Below are 17,988 nucleotides of genomic sequence, written 5' to 3'. Positions count from 1 at the left end.
CTGGGGTCCCCCAGCCCGCCCCTGAGCAGGGGTCCTGCAGCCCACCCAGGAGCTGGAGTTCGCAGCCCAGCTCTGAGCAGGGGTCCCCCAGACAATGTCCTGAGCAGGGGTCTTGCAGCCCACCCCGGAGCAGGGGTCCCACAGCCCGCCCCTGAGCAGGGGTCTCACAGCCCACCCTTGAGCATGGGTACCACAGCCCACCCCTGAGCGGGGGTCCCACAGCCCACCCCTGAGCAGGGGTCCCACAGCACAGGTCCTGCAGCCCACCCCTGAGAAGGAGTCCGCAGCCCAGCTCTGAACAGGGATCCACAGCCCAGCTCTGAGCAGGGGTCCCACAGCCCACCCCTGAGCAGAGGTTGTGCAGCCCACCCAGGAGCAGGAGTCCACAGCCCACCTCTGAGCAGGGGTCCCACATCCCATCCCCTGAGCAGGGGTCTCGCAGCCCACCCCGGAGCAGGGGTCTCACCGCCCACCCCAGAGCAGGTGTCCCATAGTCCAACCCTGAGCAGGGGTCCCACAGTCCACCCCTGAGCAGCGGTCCCACAGCCTACCCCTGAGCAGCGGTCCCACAGCCTACCCCTGAGCAGGGGTCTCACAGCCCACCTCGGAGCAGGGGTCCCACAGCCCACCCCTGAGCAGGGGTCCCAGAGCCCGCCCCTGAGCAGGGGTCCCACAGCCGGCCCCGAGTAAGGGGCTCCGCAGCCCACCCCTGAGCAGGGGTCCTGCAGCCCACCACTGACCAGGGGTCCCGCAGCCCACCCCTGAGCAGGGGTCTCGCAGCCCCCCCCTGAGCAGGGGTCTCGCAGCCCCCCCCTGAGCACAGGTCCCGCTGCCCACCCCTGAGCAGGGGTCTCACAGCCCGCCCCTGATCAGGGGTCTCACAGCCCACCCCTGAGCAGCGGTCCCACAGCCCACCCCTGAGCAGGGGTAGCACAGCCCACCCTGGAGCAGGGGTCCTGCAGCCCACCCCTGGCCTGGGGTCCCACAGCCCGCCCCTGAGCAGGGGACCCACAGACTGCCCCTGAGCAGGGGTCCCAGCCCACCCCTGATCAGGGGTCCTGCAGCCCACCCAGGAGCAGGAGTCCGCATCCCAGCTCTGAGCAGGGGTTTCACAGCCCACACCGGAGCAGGGGTCCCACAACTCACCCATGAGCAGGCGTCCCACATCCCACCCCTGAGCAGGGGTCCCGCAGCCCACCCCGAAGCAGGAGTCCGCAGCCCAGCTCTGAGCAGGGGTCCTCCAGCCCATCCCCTGAGGAGGGGTCTCGCAGCCCACACCGGAGCAGAGGTCTCGCAGTCCACCCCAGAGCAGGGTTCTCGCAGCCCACCCTGGAGCAGGGGTCTCGCAGCCCACCCCGGAGCACGGGTCCCACAGTCAACCCCTGAGCAGGGGTCTCACAGCCCGCCCCTGAGCAGGGGTCCCACAGCCCACCCCTGAGCAACGGTCCCACAGCCCACCCCTGAGCAGCGGTCCCACAGCCCACCCCTGAGCCGGGGTCCCACAGCCCACCCTGGAGCAGGGGTCCCACAGCCCACCCCTGGCCTGGGGTCCCACAGCCTGCCCCTGAGCAGGGGTCCCACAGCCCACCCCTGAGCAGCGGTCCAACAGCCCACCCCTGAGCAGCGGTCCAACAGCCCACCCCTGAGCAGGGGTCCCACAGCCCACCCCTGAGCAGGAGTCTGCAGCCCACCCCTGATCAGGGGTCCTGCAGCCCACCCAGGAGCAGTAGTGTGCAGCCCAGCTCTGAGCAGGGGTCTCACAGCCCATCCCCTGAGCAGGGGTCCCACAGCCCACCCCTGAGCAGGGGTCCTGCAGCCCACCCAGGAGCAGGAGTCTGCAGCCCACCCCTGAGCAGGGCTCTTGCATCCCACTCCGGAGCAGGGTTCCCCCAGCCCGCCCCAGAGCAGGGTTCCACAGCCCGTCCCTGAGTAGGGGTCCAATAGCCCACCCCTGAGCAGGGCTCCCGCAGTCCACTCTGGAGCAGGGGTCCCACAGCCTGCCCCTGAACAGGGGTTCCACAGCCCGTCCCTGAGCAGGGGTCCCACAGCCCACCCCAGAGCAGGGGTCCCACAGCCCACCCCTGAGCAGGGGTCCTAGAGCCCACCCCGGAGCAGGGGTCTCACAGCCCACCCCTGGCCTGGGGTCCACCAGCCCACCTCTCAGCAGGAGTCCCATAGTCCACCCCTGAGCTGGGGTCCCATAGTCCACCCCTGAGCAGCGGTCCCACAGCCCACCCCTGAGCAGGGGTCCCACAGCCCACCCTTGAGCAGGGTCTCACAGCCCGCCCCTGAGCAGGGGTCTCACAGCCCACCCCTGAGCAGGGCTCCCGCAGCCCAGCCCGGGGCAGGGGTCCCACAGCCCACCTCTGAGCAGAGGTCACACAGCCCACCCCGGAGCAGGGGTCCCACAGCCCACCCCTGAGCAGGGGTCCCATAGCCCACCCCGGAGCAGGGATCCCGCAGCCCACCCCTGGCCTGGGGTCCACCAGCCCACCCCTGAGCAGGGGTCCCACAACCCACCCCTGAGCAGGGGTCACACAGCCCGCCCCCGAGCAGGGGTCACATGCAGGCACCGTTCTAACAAGCTCGATCTTTTAAGTCCCAGAGTTCTGAGTGTCATCTGTTGACCTCCAAATGGTGCCAGCTACTAAAACTTCATCCACAGAATCCAAAAGAGGGCCTCAGCGGGGCTTAACTTTTAACCAATCAAAAGTCAGGGCCCAGGGTGTCGCGTAGTAGGCCACTGCAGCTTGAACTGGCGACTAGAACTGCTTCACTGCCACATACCAGACTAAACACTCCCTACTAAGTATCCCACTCCTAGAAATTTGACACTCTGGGCATTTACATCTCACCCAAAGCAGCAAGAATGGCCTGGAAGAAATGTTTAAATGTGCATTCAATTGTTAAACTCGTGGGCGTTGCTCAAAAATAGACCCTTAGCGCCACCATCTGGTGAAGTGTCATAAGTAAGGGCCAGTGTTAACAATTAAGTGCCGGTGCTAGGCCCTGGCAAACATTGACACAAATTAAGTAATGGGCATCTCCAACGGTATCACTGGTATCCCGTAGCAACTGTGTGGCCATACAGTTTTCAGCTGTGAATGCCAGATATGACATGTGGCGACAATGGGGAATAGTTCAAACATGGTGTTTTCCTTCACTAGCCCCTTTGTCCTCCACGCTGCTGGCTATCTTCTGGCAGCCCATCCCCTGAGCAGGGGTCCCACAGCCCACCCCTGAGCAGGGGTCCTGCAGCCCACCCAGGAGCAGGAGTCTGCAGCCCACCCCTGAGCAGGGCTCTTGCATCCCACTCCGGAGCAGGGTTCCCCCAGCCCGCCCCAGAGCAGGGTTCCACAGCCCGTCCCTGAGTAGGGGTCCAATAGCCCACCCCTGAGCAGGGCTCCCGCAGCCCACTCTGGAGCAGGGGTCCCACAGCCTGCCCCTGAACAGGGGTTCCACAGCCCGTCCCTGAGCAGGGGTCCCACAGCCCACCCCAGAGCAGGGGTCCCACAGCCCACCCCTGAGCAGGGGTCCTAGAGCCCACCCCGGAGCAGGGGTCTCACAGCCCACCCCTGGCCTGGGGTCCACCAGCCCACCTCTCAGCAGGAGTCCCATAGTCCACCCCTGAGCTGGGGTCCCATAGTCCACCCCTGAGCAGCGGTCCCACAGCCCACCCCTGAGCAGGGGTCCCACAGCCCACCCTTGAGCAGGGTCTCACAGCCCGCCCCTGAGCAGGGGTCTCACAGCCCACCCCTGAGCAGGGCTCCCGCAGCCCAGCCCGGGGCAGGGGTCCCACAGCCCACCTCTGAGCAGAGGTCACACAGCCCACCCCGGAGCAGGGGTCCCACAGCCCACCCCTGAGCAGGGGTCCCATAGCCCACCCCGGAGCAGGGATCCCGCAGCCCACCCCTGGCCTGGGGTCCACCAGCCCACCCCTGAGCAGGGGTCCCACAACCCACCCCTGAGCAGGGGTCACACAGCCCGCCCCCGAGCAGGGGTCACATGCAGGCACCGTTCTAACAAGCTCGATCTTTTAAGTCCCAGAGTTCTGAGTGTCATCTGTTGACCTCCAAATGGTGCCAGCTACTAAAACTTCATCCACAGAATCCAAAAGAGGGCCTCAGCGGGGCTTAACTTTTAACCAATCAAAAGTCAGGGCCCAGGGTGTCGCGTAGTAGGCCACTGCAGCTTGAACTGGCGACTAGAACTGCTTCACTGCCACATACCAGACTAAACACTCCCTACTAAGTATCCCACTCCTAGAAATTTGACACTCTGGGCATTTACATCTCACCCAAAGCAGCAAGAATGGCCTGGAAGAAATGTTTAAATGTGCATTCAATTGTTAAACTTGTGTGCGTTGCTCAAAAATAGACCCTTAGCGCCACCATCTGGTGAAGTGTCATAAGTAAGGGCCAGTGTTAACAATTAAGTGCCGGTGCTAGGCCCTGGCAAACATTGACACAAATTAAGTAATGGGCATCTCCAACGGTATCACTGGTATCCCGTAGCAACTGTGTGGCCATACAGTTTTCAGCTGTGAATGCCAGATATGACATGTGGCGACAATGGGGAATAGTTCAAACATGGTGTTTTCCTTCACTAGCCCCTTTGTCCTCCACGCTGCTGGCTATCTTCTGGCACACCAAGCTATGCCAAGAGCACCCTCGAAGCCCTCACTTCCTGCTGAGTCTGAATCTAGCTTCGGCTGGCATAAGGGTACACAGGGTGGTCACCAGATGACATTACCATTGAACTGGGCTAGAAGAGTCTGTTAGGCTGCGTTTCGATTGTTCTTTTTGCATTTGTAACCCTGAGTGGGTCGGGTATACACAGAAGTGGGTCCCGTGCTTTCCATGCCACTGGAGCCAAGCTAGTCTGGCTGATGAGGGGTGAAACCCCGAAACCGGTCCCAGGATGCTTATTTCCAGTCCAGGGAGGACCTGGCCTGGCAGTTCCGGCTGAACTGTTCTCATTGGGCGCAGGGTCAAGACTGATTTGCATATGGTTGGGTTCAAACTATAATAGGATGGGGAGCAAAAAACGATGGATTTAGGCCAGATCGCTGTTCTGGGGTGAATGTATGACATTGTTCTGCATTCTGTCCATCAATTGTTGTTTTTCCATTTGTCACCCCAAGTGGGACAGGTGTGCTCAGACGTGAGTACCGTGCTCTCCATGCCACCGGAGTCAAGCTATCCTGGCTGAAGAGGGGTGAAACCCCGAAACCGGTCCTAGGATGCTTGTTTCCAATCCAGGGAGGACCTGGCTTGGCAGTTCGGGCTGGACTGTTCCCATAAGGAGAAGGGTCAAGACTGATTTGCAAATGGCTGGGTTCAAACTGGAATGGCATGGTGAGCAAACAAATGATGGAATTAGGCGCAGATCTCTGTACTGAGGACGAGTGTTTCACATTGTTCAGCATTCTGTCCATCAGTTGTTCTTTTGCAGGCTTCGTTTTTTTGCTTACACACTGGTTCAGTACGACATGGTGGTGTTGCTTTAAGGCTTCCCTTGTCAGTTTGGCCGGACGCCTGTCAAAGACTCTGCAAGCAGAGGGGATTCTACCCACAAATCGAAGTTTGCCTGGCAGCTCCTGTATTTCAAAGTGCTCAGGGCATTCATGTGCAAAATCTTGGGAACCTGCACTGCCCTGAGACTGGGTCAATTTCTATACCATGAAATACCGGTGTGGTTGTGGGGCCTTCGCCATTTCACCAAGTAACTGGAATCCTAAAGCTTTGGGTAGGTAGGTTGAGAGCAGCTAGGAGGCTGCTGCACCGCTGGGACCTGGCTTCACCCATTAACAGGAGTATAGCGCCTCTGGGGTGCTGTTTCCATAAGGCGCAATCGAGGCAAGTGCTGAATATTTGTAAGTATGAGCATGACGTAAAGCAACCCATCAGCAAGCACTTGTCGAAGTACTATTCCTCAAGTTAAAATCCCATCAGATGAAATTTACCCAGGTGTAGCTGCAGGACTGGTTCGAGGCTGGCACTGGCCTGTACCTGCAGGAGCTGAAAGGCTGACCCTGAGGCTGCTTTAGCCACCACTGCCCTGTACCCCCAGTGTAGGAGAGTAGGATCTGCTTCACATGGGTCCCCCCACTTTTTGCTGGTGTTTCACTGTTTTTCGACCTTAGTCTGGCTGTGGCCCTGCTAATCAGGACCCCAGCCTAGCTGCTTCCTCTCTAAAATGGTTTCCCTGTACATTAGGTACATAGCTAATTGGATTCTGGAGTGCCTTATAAGCCCCTAGTATATGGTATACTATGTACCTAGGGCATAGGTACCTCAGAGGCCTACCAGGGGCTGCAGCATATATTATGCCACCCCTGGGAAGCACTCCAAAATGGCACCACAGGTCTGCTACTGCATCCCTTATTGTGGTATAGGCTACCTATATCCACACATATATACAGACACATATAAACCTATAAGCCACTCCTATGGCAGGCCTTGACAATCCTGAAGGCAGAGTGCTTGGTTTTGTGTGAGAGGGTGCCCAAGCAGGAGCTGAGCCCCTCTGCAGCTTTCGGAAATACTTCCTTATGACTGTTCTGTGATACAGCCATACCATATACTCTTAAGTGCATTATAACCTCACGGTACCCCCCCCCCCCGCCAATTCTGGAGACGGGGGTAGCATTCCACCCTTCTAGAGGGAGAGACATGTTCACACTGGCTAAACCCGGTAGGACTTTCCTGAGCCCTGGCATCACAAAATGGATGCCTCTGCCACAGACACGGGTCTGGGCTCCTGCTGCTGACTGAAACTCCGGCAGGGGAGGCCTGGACAATAGGTTTCCTGTCAAAGGGAGGTGTAACCACCCCCCCCCCCACCCAGACAGGCAGATGTGTATTGGGGCTGGGCAGGAGCACTCTCTGGTGTTTTGAAGTCCTGCACTGGGGGCACGTTTGCTGTCCCTGTGCATAGCCCAGTTCAAACCGGTTGCAGGGGCTACCTGCCCCTGCTCTGGCGCGAAACTGGACAAAGGAAATGGGTGTAACCACCACTCTTTCCAGGCCCACCCATAGGTGGGGCCTTAGAGTTAGTCCATCCCCTAAACTTACTATAAGTATAGGAATCCAGTCCCTAGGACTTTAGATTACCCTGGAAGAAACTCTGCAACATATATCCTGGACCTTCGACGTTCTACTAGAAGACTGAAGAAATCTCCCTAGGGGTCAAGGAGTGACTCTCCTACTTGGCAGGCACCAAAGAAACAACTGACCGGTCTGCATTGCTGAACCTCCCGACGGACGCCGACGTCTTTGCATCACCAGAGGTGGATTTCCAGACTTCCCCGAGGCTACCCTGAGTCCACAGCAAAGCTGAGGCCCATGGCTATTGTGGGTGACGTGGAACCGTGACCCCTGGACACCGTGAACTTTTGCAGCAACACTATCTTCCTGGTCCTTCTCTAAGTTGTGCTTTGGGCTCCGAGTAGCCCCAGCCTTGAGCACCTCCTGCACCGAAAATTGTTGGCCTCCACTCCACGAGTGACCCGTGGGCCAGCTTCAAGTGCGACTGCTCGATGCTCCTTCGCGATCACTAGCCCGTTGGCTAGCAGGTCCCCATGAAGGCACCTCCTGTTCTGCTTGGGCTTCCCTGGTTGCTTCAGACTTGCCCTGACTTACCCTTGCTGGGTGAGTCCCTCAGACCTTGCTGGTCTGCACCGCAGTCCTTTCTCTAAATTCCAGTGACTTGCCATTGCCAAGGCTTGTTGGGTCCATTGTGGTCGCTGACACCGCAGCACTCGACAGACTTCATGGGACAGCTCGAATCCGGCTCGTGGACTTCTTCGACGCCACCTGGACCTCGTGGCTGAAGAGTCAAGACACTCATCAACTCACCTGAAGCACCCAACATCTATGGGCATTTGTCCATCCTGCCCTCGGTCACTGGCAAGTGACCCAGACTCTGTCCCCTCTGCTTTCAGGTTCCTTCCATCCTAGATCCGGCCTTGGATCTCTGCGGACACTTCTCCTCTTCACGGCAGCAGCAGTTCTTTGCAGGCTCCCACTGAAATCGACGACGCGACCCGACACCAAAAGACACCTATGCACCCGGCTTCCCTGGGTGAGGTAACTCGAGTACTCTGGTGCTCTCATGGGTGCTAGCCCTAGAACTTCCTAAATCCAAAACGGTTTGGTCCTGACTCGATTAGAAGTGTCCCTAATCTTTAAATTTCCAACCGCGACATTGCCCATAGAAGATAATGGGAACCCGCGGTTGTGTTTACACACTGCATACAGTCCCCGTGGGTTCCCTGTGTCACTACCTTGGGTGGTTCCTTGGGGTCCCAGTGATTCTACAGGCTCTAGGCGTAGTGTCTATTCCAGTCGTGGTTCTTATACCACTTTTTTGGTATATGGTTTGGTACACCCCTAAGGCCCAAATGTGTATTTGTGCTATTACTGATAATTGCTGACTTGTGAACAAAGTACTTCGAACTCCAGTCTCATAAAGAGACTAGAGGGGTGTGTTTTATCTTAAATACATATATTTTGAATATATACCTGGTGTGGTTGTCCTTTCATTTGGTCATTCAAGAGAATATAGACTGGTAAAACAAGCTGCTTTACATTCCTTCAAGACTTAGCCTGAAGGCTGCTCTCCATAGCTACCACTAGGATAGCTTTCAATAAAGGTTGTGTTTAACCTATCACCATAAGGGGTTGTTTGGAATGATACAAGGTGCCCACTAGAACTAGTGGACAGCATATATCAGGCCACCTTCTCACACGCAGGAGCTGAAGGCTGACCCTGTGCCTGCTTTAGCCATCACTGTCCCTGTTCCTGCAGGAGCTGAAAGGCTGACCCTGAGCCTGCTTTAGCCACCACTGCCTTGTACCCGCAGGAACTGAAAGGCTGACCCTGAGCCTGCTTTAGCCATCACTGTCCTAGTTCCTGCCTCTCACCAGTCCGGTTACACCGGTGACCCAGCTGTAGGACACGGAGTGATGCTCCTCCTGGGTCCAGTCACTGACTGCATCTCCCGCAGAGAAGCAAAGGTGGATTAGTCTGAACTGACCTGGGTCTTCCCTTGGGACACCCTCCAATGGTGAGGCGATGACGTCAGGCAGCAGTGGCTCAAGAGAGTAGTCCTTTAACTCTTCATAGATTTCATTTTTTTTTCCATGACTATATCCGGGCTTCTTGTTCCTGACTTCTGTTTTTTACGGCTCCTACTGTTTGCTGGGGTGGACCTGGGAAGCCTTTTGCCCACCCTACCAGCAGCACTGCCACATCCTTGGCTCCACGGTACTCATGTACCCGTGGACTGAGCTTCGCCTAGTCTGTGGGTGTGGGGGACAGTTCAAAACTGGGAGCCAAGCAGCCTTAATTTGTTAATCTGTTTCCAACCACGGGGTCAACAGTAGCTGACATGTGGGGGCATCACTTTTTTCTGTGCCCCCTCTTCCTAATTCCACCCTTACTTTTTCTATGTTCGGTTGAAGGCCATCTTTGTGCATTTTGATTTATTTAGAAGTCTGTCAAAGCGGCAATTTTATTTTGTGGCCCACCCTTGATGCCACATCGTGTTATGGGGGCCCCATACATCATCCTGAAACAGGACCCTCATACTTTTCAGCAACTCTGGTAAACATTACACTGGGGTGTTGAGAGTGCTTGAAGTGGTAGTATGAAGGACTGGTACTCACTATCCCTGGGCACTTGTTTGATCCTGAGTAGTACTGGGACTCTCCCATTAAAAGTATTGCACTCGTACAGAGAAGTACTGGCATTCTCCTCTTCAAGGTTTAGAAGTTCAGGCACTCAGTACCTGAGAAAATATGTCGACTTAAACAAGCAAACAAGCTGGAGGCCTGTCTGAGCTCAGTTCGAGGGTCCTTACTCCTCTGGACCCACACTCCACAGGGAGCAATCTGCTTTGAGTGAGCGAACAAGCGGGCCTGTCGTGAAGTGCAAGAGTGAGCGAACAAGAGGTCCTGGCGTCATGTGCAAGAGTGAGCGAACAAGAGGTCCTGGCGTCATGTGCAAGAGTGAGCGAACAAGAGGGCCTGGCGTGATGAGAGAGAGTGAGTGAACTGAGAGGGCCTGGCGTGATGAGAGAGAGTGAGTGAACAAGAGGGCCTGGCATGATGTGCAAGAGTGAGTGAGTGAGCGAACAACAGGGCCTGGTGTGATGAGAGAGAGTGAATGAACAAGAGGGCCTGGCATGATATGCAAGAGTGAGTGAGTGAACAAGAGGGCCTGGCGTGATGTGCAAGAGTGACTGAGTGAACAAGAGGGCCTGGCGTGATGTGCAAGAGTGACTGAGTGAACAAGAGGGCCTGGCGTGATGAGAGAGAGTGAGTGAACAAGAGGGCCTGGCATGATGTGCAAGAGTGAGTGAACAAGAGGTCCTGGCATCATGTGCAAGAGTGAGCGAACAAGAGGGCCTGGCGTGATGAGAGAGAGTGAGTGAACAAGAGGTCCTGGCATGATGCACAAGAGTGAGTGAGCGAACAACAGGGCCTGGTCTGATGAGAGAGAGTGAATGAACAAGAGGGCCTGGCATGATATGCAAGAGTGAGTGAGTGAACAAGAGGGCCTGGCGTGATGAGAGAGAGTGAGTGAACAAGAGGTCCTGGCATGATGCACAAGAGTGAGTGAGCGAACAACAGGGCCTGGTCTGATGAGAGAGAGTGAATGAACAAGAGGCCCTGGCATGATGTGCAAGAGTGAGTGAGTGAACAAGAGGGCCTGGCGTGAAGTGCAAGAGTGAGTGAACAAGAGGGCCTGGCGTAATGTGCAAAAGTGAGTGAACAAGAGGGCCTGCTTGATGTGAAAGAGTGAGTGAACAAGAGGGCCTGGCATGATGCGCAAGAGTGAGCGAACAGAAGGGCCTTGGGTGATACGCAAGAGTGAGCGAACAAGAGGGCCTGGCGTGATGAAAGAGAGTGAGTGAACAAGAGGGCCTGGCATGCTGTGCAAGAGTGAGTGAGTGAACAAGAGGGCCTGGCGTGATGTACAAGAGTGAGTGAGAGAACAAGAGGGCCTGGCGTGATGGGAGAGATTGAGTGAACAAGAGGGCCTGGCGTGATGTACAAGAGTGAGTAAGCGAACAAGAGGGCCTGGCATGATGAGAGAGATTGAGTGAACAAGAGGGTCTGGCGTGATGTACAAGAGTGAGTGAGCGAACAAGAGGGCCTGGCGTGATGAGAGAGATTGAGTGAACAAGAGGGTCTGGCGTGATGTACAAGAGTGAGTGAGCGAACAAGAGGGCCTGGCGTGATGAGAGAGATTGAGTGAACAAGAGGGTCTGGCGTGATGTACAAGAGTGAGTGAGCAAACAAGATGGCCTGGTGTGATGTGCAAGAGTGAGTGAACAAGAGGGCCTGGCGTGATGAGAGAGATTGAGTGAACAAGAGGGCCTGGCATGCTGTGCAAGAGTGAGTGAGCAAACAAGATGGCCTGGTGTGATGTGCAAGAGTGAGTGAACAAGAGGGCCTGGCGTTATGTGAAAGAGTGAGTAAACAAGAGGGCCTGGCGGGAAGTGCAAGAGTGAGCAAACATGAGGACCTAGCATGATGTGCAATAGTGACTGAGTGAACAAGAGGGCCTGGCGTGATGTGAAAAAGTGAGTGAACAAGAGGGCCTGGTGTGATGTGAAAGAGCAAGTGAACAAGAGGGCCTGTCTTGATGTGCAAGAGTGAGTGAGGGCCTGATGCAAGAGTGAATGGTCAATAGGGCCTGGCATGATGTCCAAGAGTGAACAAACAAGTGGTCCTGTGTAATGTACAAGAGTGAGCCAACAAGAGGGACTAGCGTGATGTGCAAGAGTGAGTGACCAAGATGGCCTGGCGTGATGTGCAAGAGTGAGTGACGGCCTGTCATGATCTGCAAGAGTGAGCGAACAAGAGGGCCTGGCGTGATGCGCAAGAGTGAGTGACGGCCTGGCATGATCTGCAAGAGTGAGCGAACAAGAGTGCCTTGAATGATACGCAAGATTGAGCGAACAAGATGGCCTGGCATGATGTGCAAGAGTGAGTGAACTGAGAGGGCCTGGCCTGATGTGCACGAGTGAGTGAACTGAGAGGGTCTGGCGTGATGTGCACGAGTGAGTGAACTGAGAGGGCCTGGCTTGATGTGCACGAGTGAGTGAACTGAGAGGGTCTGGCGTGATGTGCACGAGTGAGTGAACTGAGAGGGCCTGGCGTGATGCGCAAGAGTGAGCGAACAAAAGGGCCTTGAATGATACGCAAGATTGAGCGAACAAGATGGCCTGGCATGATGTGCAAGAGTGAGTGAACAAGAGGGCCTGGCCTGATGTGCACGAGTGAGTGAACTGAGAGGGCCTGGCCTGATGTGCACGAGTGAGTGAACTGAGAGGGCCTGGCTTGATGTGCACGAGTGAGTGAACTGAGAGGGTCTGGCGTGATGTGCACGAGTGAGTGAACTGAGAGGGCCTGGCCTTATGTGCACGAGTGAGTGAACTGAGAGGGCCTGGCTTGATGTGCACGAGTGAGTGAACTGAGAGGGCCTGGCCTGATGTGCACGAGTGAGTGAACTGAGAGGGCCTGGCTTGATGTGCACGAGTGAGTGAACTGAGAGGGCCTGGCCTGATGTGCACGAGTGAGTGAACTGAGAGGGCCTGTTGTGCAAGGGTTGGCAGCGTGTCAACTGGGCCTGAAATATGATTAAGTCAACCTGCAACTACCAAGGCTGCACTGTGGTCCAGACAGGTCAAATAAAACATTTTCGTCTGAAAATATAATGACAAATGTGTAGTAAAACATGCTCGAGGAGAGAAGTATTGCGCCAATCACCTCCCAGCACCTCTCTTTCTGCCCTTGCCAGGATCTCCTGCTCGGCAGCTTTCGGTTCCCAGTCCGACCTGTTTTCGGAACCCCGGCACTCTCCTCTCCCGCACGGGTGCCCACAGGCTGTGCCTTTGGCTGCCTGTGGGTGTCTACCAGGTGTCTGTCGAGGACGTAACCCCCCCTCAATCCGCCCTCCCCTTGACCTTACAGGTTGTTGTCCCTCTCTCGACTCTCGAGGCCCTCTTCTCTCTCCTTCTAGATGCGCGCCCCCGGCAGTGCCTCTGTGTATATGAGGGTGTCTGCCAGGTGTCTGTCGAGGGCGTACACCCCTCCCCTCCCCCCCACACACATTGCCTCCCCTCTTGACCATACCATGTTGTTGTCCCTCTCTCGAGGCCCTCTTCTCTCTCCTTCTAGATGCGCGCCCCCGGCAGTGCCTCTGTGTATATGAGGGTGTCTGCCAGGTGTCTGTCGAGGACGTACACCCCTCCCCTCCCCCACACACACACTGCCCCCCCTGTTGACCTTACCATGTTGTTGTCCCTCTCTCGAGGCCCTCTTCTCTCTCCTTCTAGATGCGCGCCCCCGGCAGTGCCTCTGTGTATATGAGGGTGTCTGCCAGGTGTCTGTCGAGGACGTGCACCCCTCCCCTCCCCCACACACACACTGCCCCCTCTGGACCTTGCCATGCTGTTGTCCCTCTCTCCCAGCCCTCTTCTCGTTCCTCCTAGATGCGCGCCCGCTGCAGTGCCTTTGTCTGTATGAGGATGTCTGCCAGGTGTCTATCGAGGACATGCACTCCCCCACCACACACACACCCCGACTGCCCTCCTTTTGATCTTACCAGCTGTTGTCCCTCTCTCCTGCCCCTCTTTTCGTTCCTCCTAGATGCGCGCCCGCGGCAGTGCCTCTGTCTGTATGAGGGTGTCTGTCACGTGTCTGTCTTGATCACAGACAGGTATGCCTTCTACCCCCTGCAGTCCCATCACCGCGCTCGACCTCTTTCTCATGGTAGCCGGCCCGCGTGTTTGCAGGCCACAGGATATGCTTTTATATGAGAGTGTCTGTCAGGTGTCTGTGGAGCTCACAGCCTCTTCTCCCCTTCTACCCCCGGGAGCCCCAGAATGTTGCTCCCCCTCTCCCCCAGGATCTCTCGCATGGTTGCAGGCCACAGAATGTGCCTATATATGAGGGTGTCTGTCGAGGTCATAGCCCTGTCTGTCCCCAGCAGTCACAGGGTGGTTGATGTTCGCCCAGTATCTCTCGCACGGTTGCAGACTGCAGTGTGTGTGTCTATATGAAGGTGTCTGTCAGGTGCCTCTCGAGCTCACAGGCTCTTCTCCCCTTCGACTCCCTGGGTGTTGTTCTCCCCATCCCCCCTCATCTATCCCCCCGCAGTTTCTCTCGCATGGTTGTGGACCACAGGCAGTGTCAGTGTCAGGTGTCTGTCATGCTCACAGGCTCTTCTCCCCTTCTACCCCCTGCAACCCCGGGTGTTGCTCTTCCGCTCCCCCAGCATCTCTCGCATGGTTGCAGACCACAGTATGCGCCTATTTATGAGGGTGTCTGTCAGGTGTCTGTCGCGCCCACAGGCTCTTCTGCCCTCCTACCCACTGCAGCCCCCGCGTGTTGCTCTTCCACTCCTCCAGTATCTCTACCAAGGTTGCAGGGCGGTGTCTGTCAGGCGTCTGTCAAGGTCACAGTCCCTTCTCTTCTCTCCTATATATTTGCACTCCTTACTCATGACTCCCTCGTCCTACCCATCAGCCCCTCTCCCCCCACCACCGTCCTTTGTTATCTCGAGCCCCCCTAGCTGCACCTCGGTGCCTGTCTGGATTATGGGTCTCTGCCCACTGCCCCTGCCCGACCTTCACCCTTCTCCGTCCCTCCTTCTTTGCCTCTCATGCGCTCCGCCTCTCCAGCCTCTGTGCAAGCCCCAGGCAGCACCTCCGTCTGTGTGAGGGGGTCTGTCTGTCGCACAGAAGACAGACCCCTCTTCTCCATCAAGCTGCCACGCTGACTATTGGTCCCCAGATACCTCTGTCTGGGGGTCTCTCTTCAGACCGGTCCTCCTTGGAGACAAGTCATCAGGCTCCGGTGCAGAGCACCCCCTCCCCCCCCCCCCCTCTCTTCTGACCCTCCGGGTCCGGCTCAAATTAAGCACTGACCTGCTTACTTTGCATGGGGGCCTCCTCCTCTTCAGATCGGTCCTCCTTGGAGACAAGTGACCAGGCTCAGGCGCAGAGGCCCCCCCTCTCTTCTGAACCTCCATATCCGGCTCAAATTAAGCACTGCCCTGCTCCCTCTGTCTGGGGGCCTCTCTTCAGATTGGTCCTCCCTCGTGACAAGTCACAAGGCTCAGGTCAGGCGCGCAACACCCATTGGACTCACAGGGCTTCAGCCCCCCCCCCCCCCCGTCGTGTGTGGCAGCCCGGGCTGAGACACCTTCCCGGGCAAAAAAGCAGCCGCACCTGAGCACTTCACAGGTCTTTAAACGACCATTTGCATGTTAATGAGGCCTTGCTGTTGTTTCACCCCCTCTAACAGTCCCTGCAGCTCCACTCTGCCTATTGCTTAAAGTTCAGCCCCCCCGAAATTTTTGCTCAGCCCCCCCCCCCGAAATTTTTGCTCAGCCCCCCCCCCCCCGAAATTTGGCTCTAGTTGCGCCTCTGGCTCAGGTACAGATACCCCTACCACCCCGGCCCTCACCTGTCTGTGTCGTGCCTTTGACTGTCTCGGGGTGTCTGGGTGCAAAGTGAAGCCCCTCTCCCCAACCCCCACCACCCACCACTTCTCGTCTTTCCTCTTACCTCCTGCTGTGTCGGTGCTTCTCTTGAGACAGCTCCTCTCTGGGTACGAGGCACTAGACTGAGGCGCAGATCTCCTCCCCTCCCGTCTCGTGCCCCCTCTCACCTCCTGCCCCTCCGTGTCGTCTGGGTGCAGCCCCCCAGGGTGTCTCTGAATGAGTCTTTTCGCCTCCGGTCTCCCTTTTCTGTTTCCGTGCGCTCTCCCCGCTCCCTCCTCTCTCGTGACTTCTTCGAGCTCCACGTCACTGGGCTGGGGTACAGGCTGCTCCCCCTTCCTCTCACCTCATGCCCTCACTCTCTTCTGCTCTCTCCTCTCTATCATCTGGGTTCAGGCCAGACTGCTTCTTGGTCTGTATGAGGGGGCATGTTGGGGGTCTGTCGGTGATACAGGCCTCCCCTCCGACAATCCTCACCTGTTGATCTCCCTCCCCCCAGGTTGTGCCCTTGTCTGTATGAAGGAGTCTGTCTGATGTAGAGCCCCCCTCCCCCCCCTTACCTCTTGCTTCTGTTCTGCTTCCCTCCTCCCAAGTACAAGTCCCAGGCAGCGCCTCGAGGCGTCTCTGGGGCACAGGCGCCCTCTCCCGCTCACCGCCGCCCCTGGCACCCTCTCCTCCTGCCCGCTTTACCTCCTCTCTCCTTTTTCCTTGAAGGCCGGAGTCTGACGTGTTCCTTCTGTCTCTTAGCAACCGCCTCCGCATCTCCCAGCAACCGGGTGAGCACCAGGAGATGAGAGGGGTGGAGGGCTGGGATCTTGGCTTCAGGTGCCCCACCGAGCCGTGGCTGTAGGCCCGGGCCCCTGGGGCGGGACCCCTGCCTACCCGTGGCTCAGGCTATGTGGGGGAGCGCTAATGAGCAGCCCTGGGGTCGGAGCCGGATGCCAGCGCTGCAGGGACACCTACAAGCAAGAGCAACACATGGTCAGGTGTACATAGTGCTGAGCGCGAGCCGGTCTCTAAGCGCTACCACTTTTTGAAGTTTATTATATTTTTTCGTACAAGACAAGTGCAGTTACAGCCTTTGAACTACTAAGCACTGCAAACGCTGGGTACTGCAGAAGTGGAAGGTACGGATTTTTGTCAGCAACAGAAGGATGACATGCTAAGTCAGCCCTGCAACCACTGGCTCACAGGTGCCTTTGCTGGAGTGGGGTTTTCTTTAAAAATCGTATACCCTCTCCATTTTGCATGTTTAGATTAATATGAATAATTAATTAATAGTAATTGTACTAATTGTTTGCTGTGTGAATTGACCAACATTACTAAAATAAGAAATACACGTGGGAATTGCATTTGCATGGCTTAATTAATGACGTAAACTAATTTCGTATATATATTAATAATAGACAATCAGAAATTGCATGATTATATGTTGCTTTTGTGATGTATTTGTGATGTGTGCTTTATTAATGTGAATATAACCTGCATTAAGTGTCGCTTCTGCTAGATAAATACACGCACATATGGGTATTAGTAAGGGGATAACATTTTATTAGTCATTTCCATGTATTAATGACATTTTTGTGTTTCTTTGCTTAAGTTGACCATTTGGTGGCCACAAAATGGCCGACATCCCTATTTTGACGAACACGACTCCATTATGAAGGTCTCTGGGTGAAGTGCGCATGCGTCGCCATCAGCTGCAGTGGGCTTTGAACGACCCTAACTCAACTGTGCCACCCAAGGACACACCGGGCTACCAGCCAGCTGCTCTGAAAGAAACAATGAAAAGATACTATTCCGAGGAGAAAATAAGAACTATATCTAAAGACACATTATATGTATGGGAAAGAAGTCGAACAATTTTAAACGGACCAATAAGAATCGTTCAAAATATCATTTGTTACACTTTGGAATGTAATTTTACTATGAAAATGGCAGAATAGAGAGGATGAAAAGCGAGACCCTTCAGAAGATTTTCGATTTCCTGACGTTATGCTGACGGAGAGGACGGTGACACTGCAGCACAGCTGTTTCCTAAGACTCTGACAGTATAAACTGATGACCAAGATTTTGACTTAGAGGGCGACTTTTAGCCAGAATAGGTAACTATGATGATCTATTTGCGTGATTAAACCAGAGACTCGAATTTCAATTATTTAGATAAAATTTAAGATTCATTACAAGAACTGTGTTGGGTCGTTATTATTTGAGAAAATGTATTTATGTAAATGATGTTATAGATTTTGTTATCACTCTAACCTGCAGCTAGTTGATCCATGGCCTATTCATGGGAGGAGTACTAAAGGTGAAGCTTAGATCTTTGTGAATAGGGATATGTAAGTACTCTCTTCCATTACAGCGAGTGGAACAATCACCTCCTTGACACAGGTTATTAGAAGGATGTATGTTGGTGTTATGGGCCCCACCAGCGAATGTAGTGATTGAGTGTGATCTGAGATCTGTGAC

General features: G+C 55.6%; 1 protein-coding gene across 1 annotated transcript in view; it reads right to left on the bottom strand.

Annotated features, from left to right (window-relative positions):
* The window catches only part of LRRC55 (leucine rich repeat containing 55), a 112,882-nt gene extending 96,693 nt beyond the window's left edge, over positions 1 to 16,189 (bottom strand). The window contains exon 1 of the mRNA XM_085651501.1: positions 16,080 to 16,189. The gene's annotated coding sequence lies outside the window, so the exon portion shown is untranslated. The remainder of the gene's footprint in view (positions 1 to 16,079) is intronic.
* Positions 16,190 to 17,988: the final 1,799 nt, after the last annotated feature.

This window comes from Triturus cristatus, chromosome 4_1, assembly GCF_964204655.1.
Source record: "Triturus cristatus chromosome 4_1, aTriCri1.1, whole genome shotgun sequence".
Lineage (NCBI taxonomy): Eukaryota > Metazoa > Chordata > Amphibia > Caudata > Salamandridae > Triturus > Triturus cristatus.
This window is presented reverse-complemented; position numbering and strand designations above follow the sequence as displayed.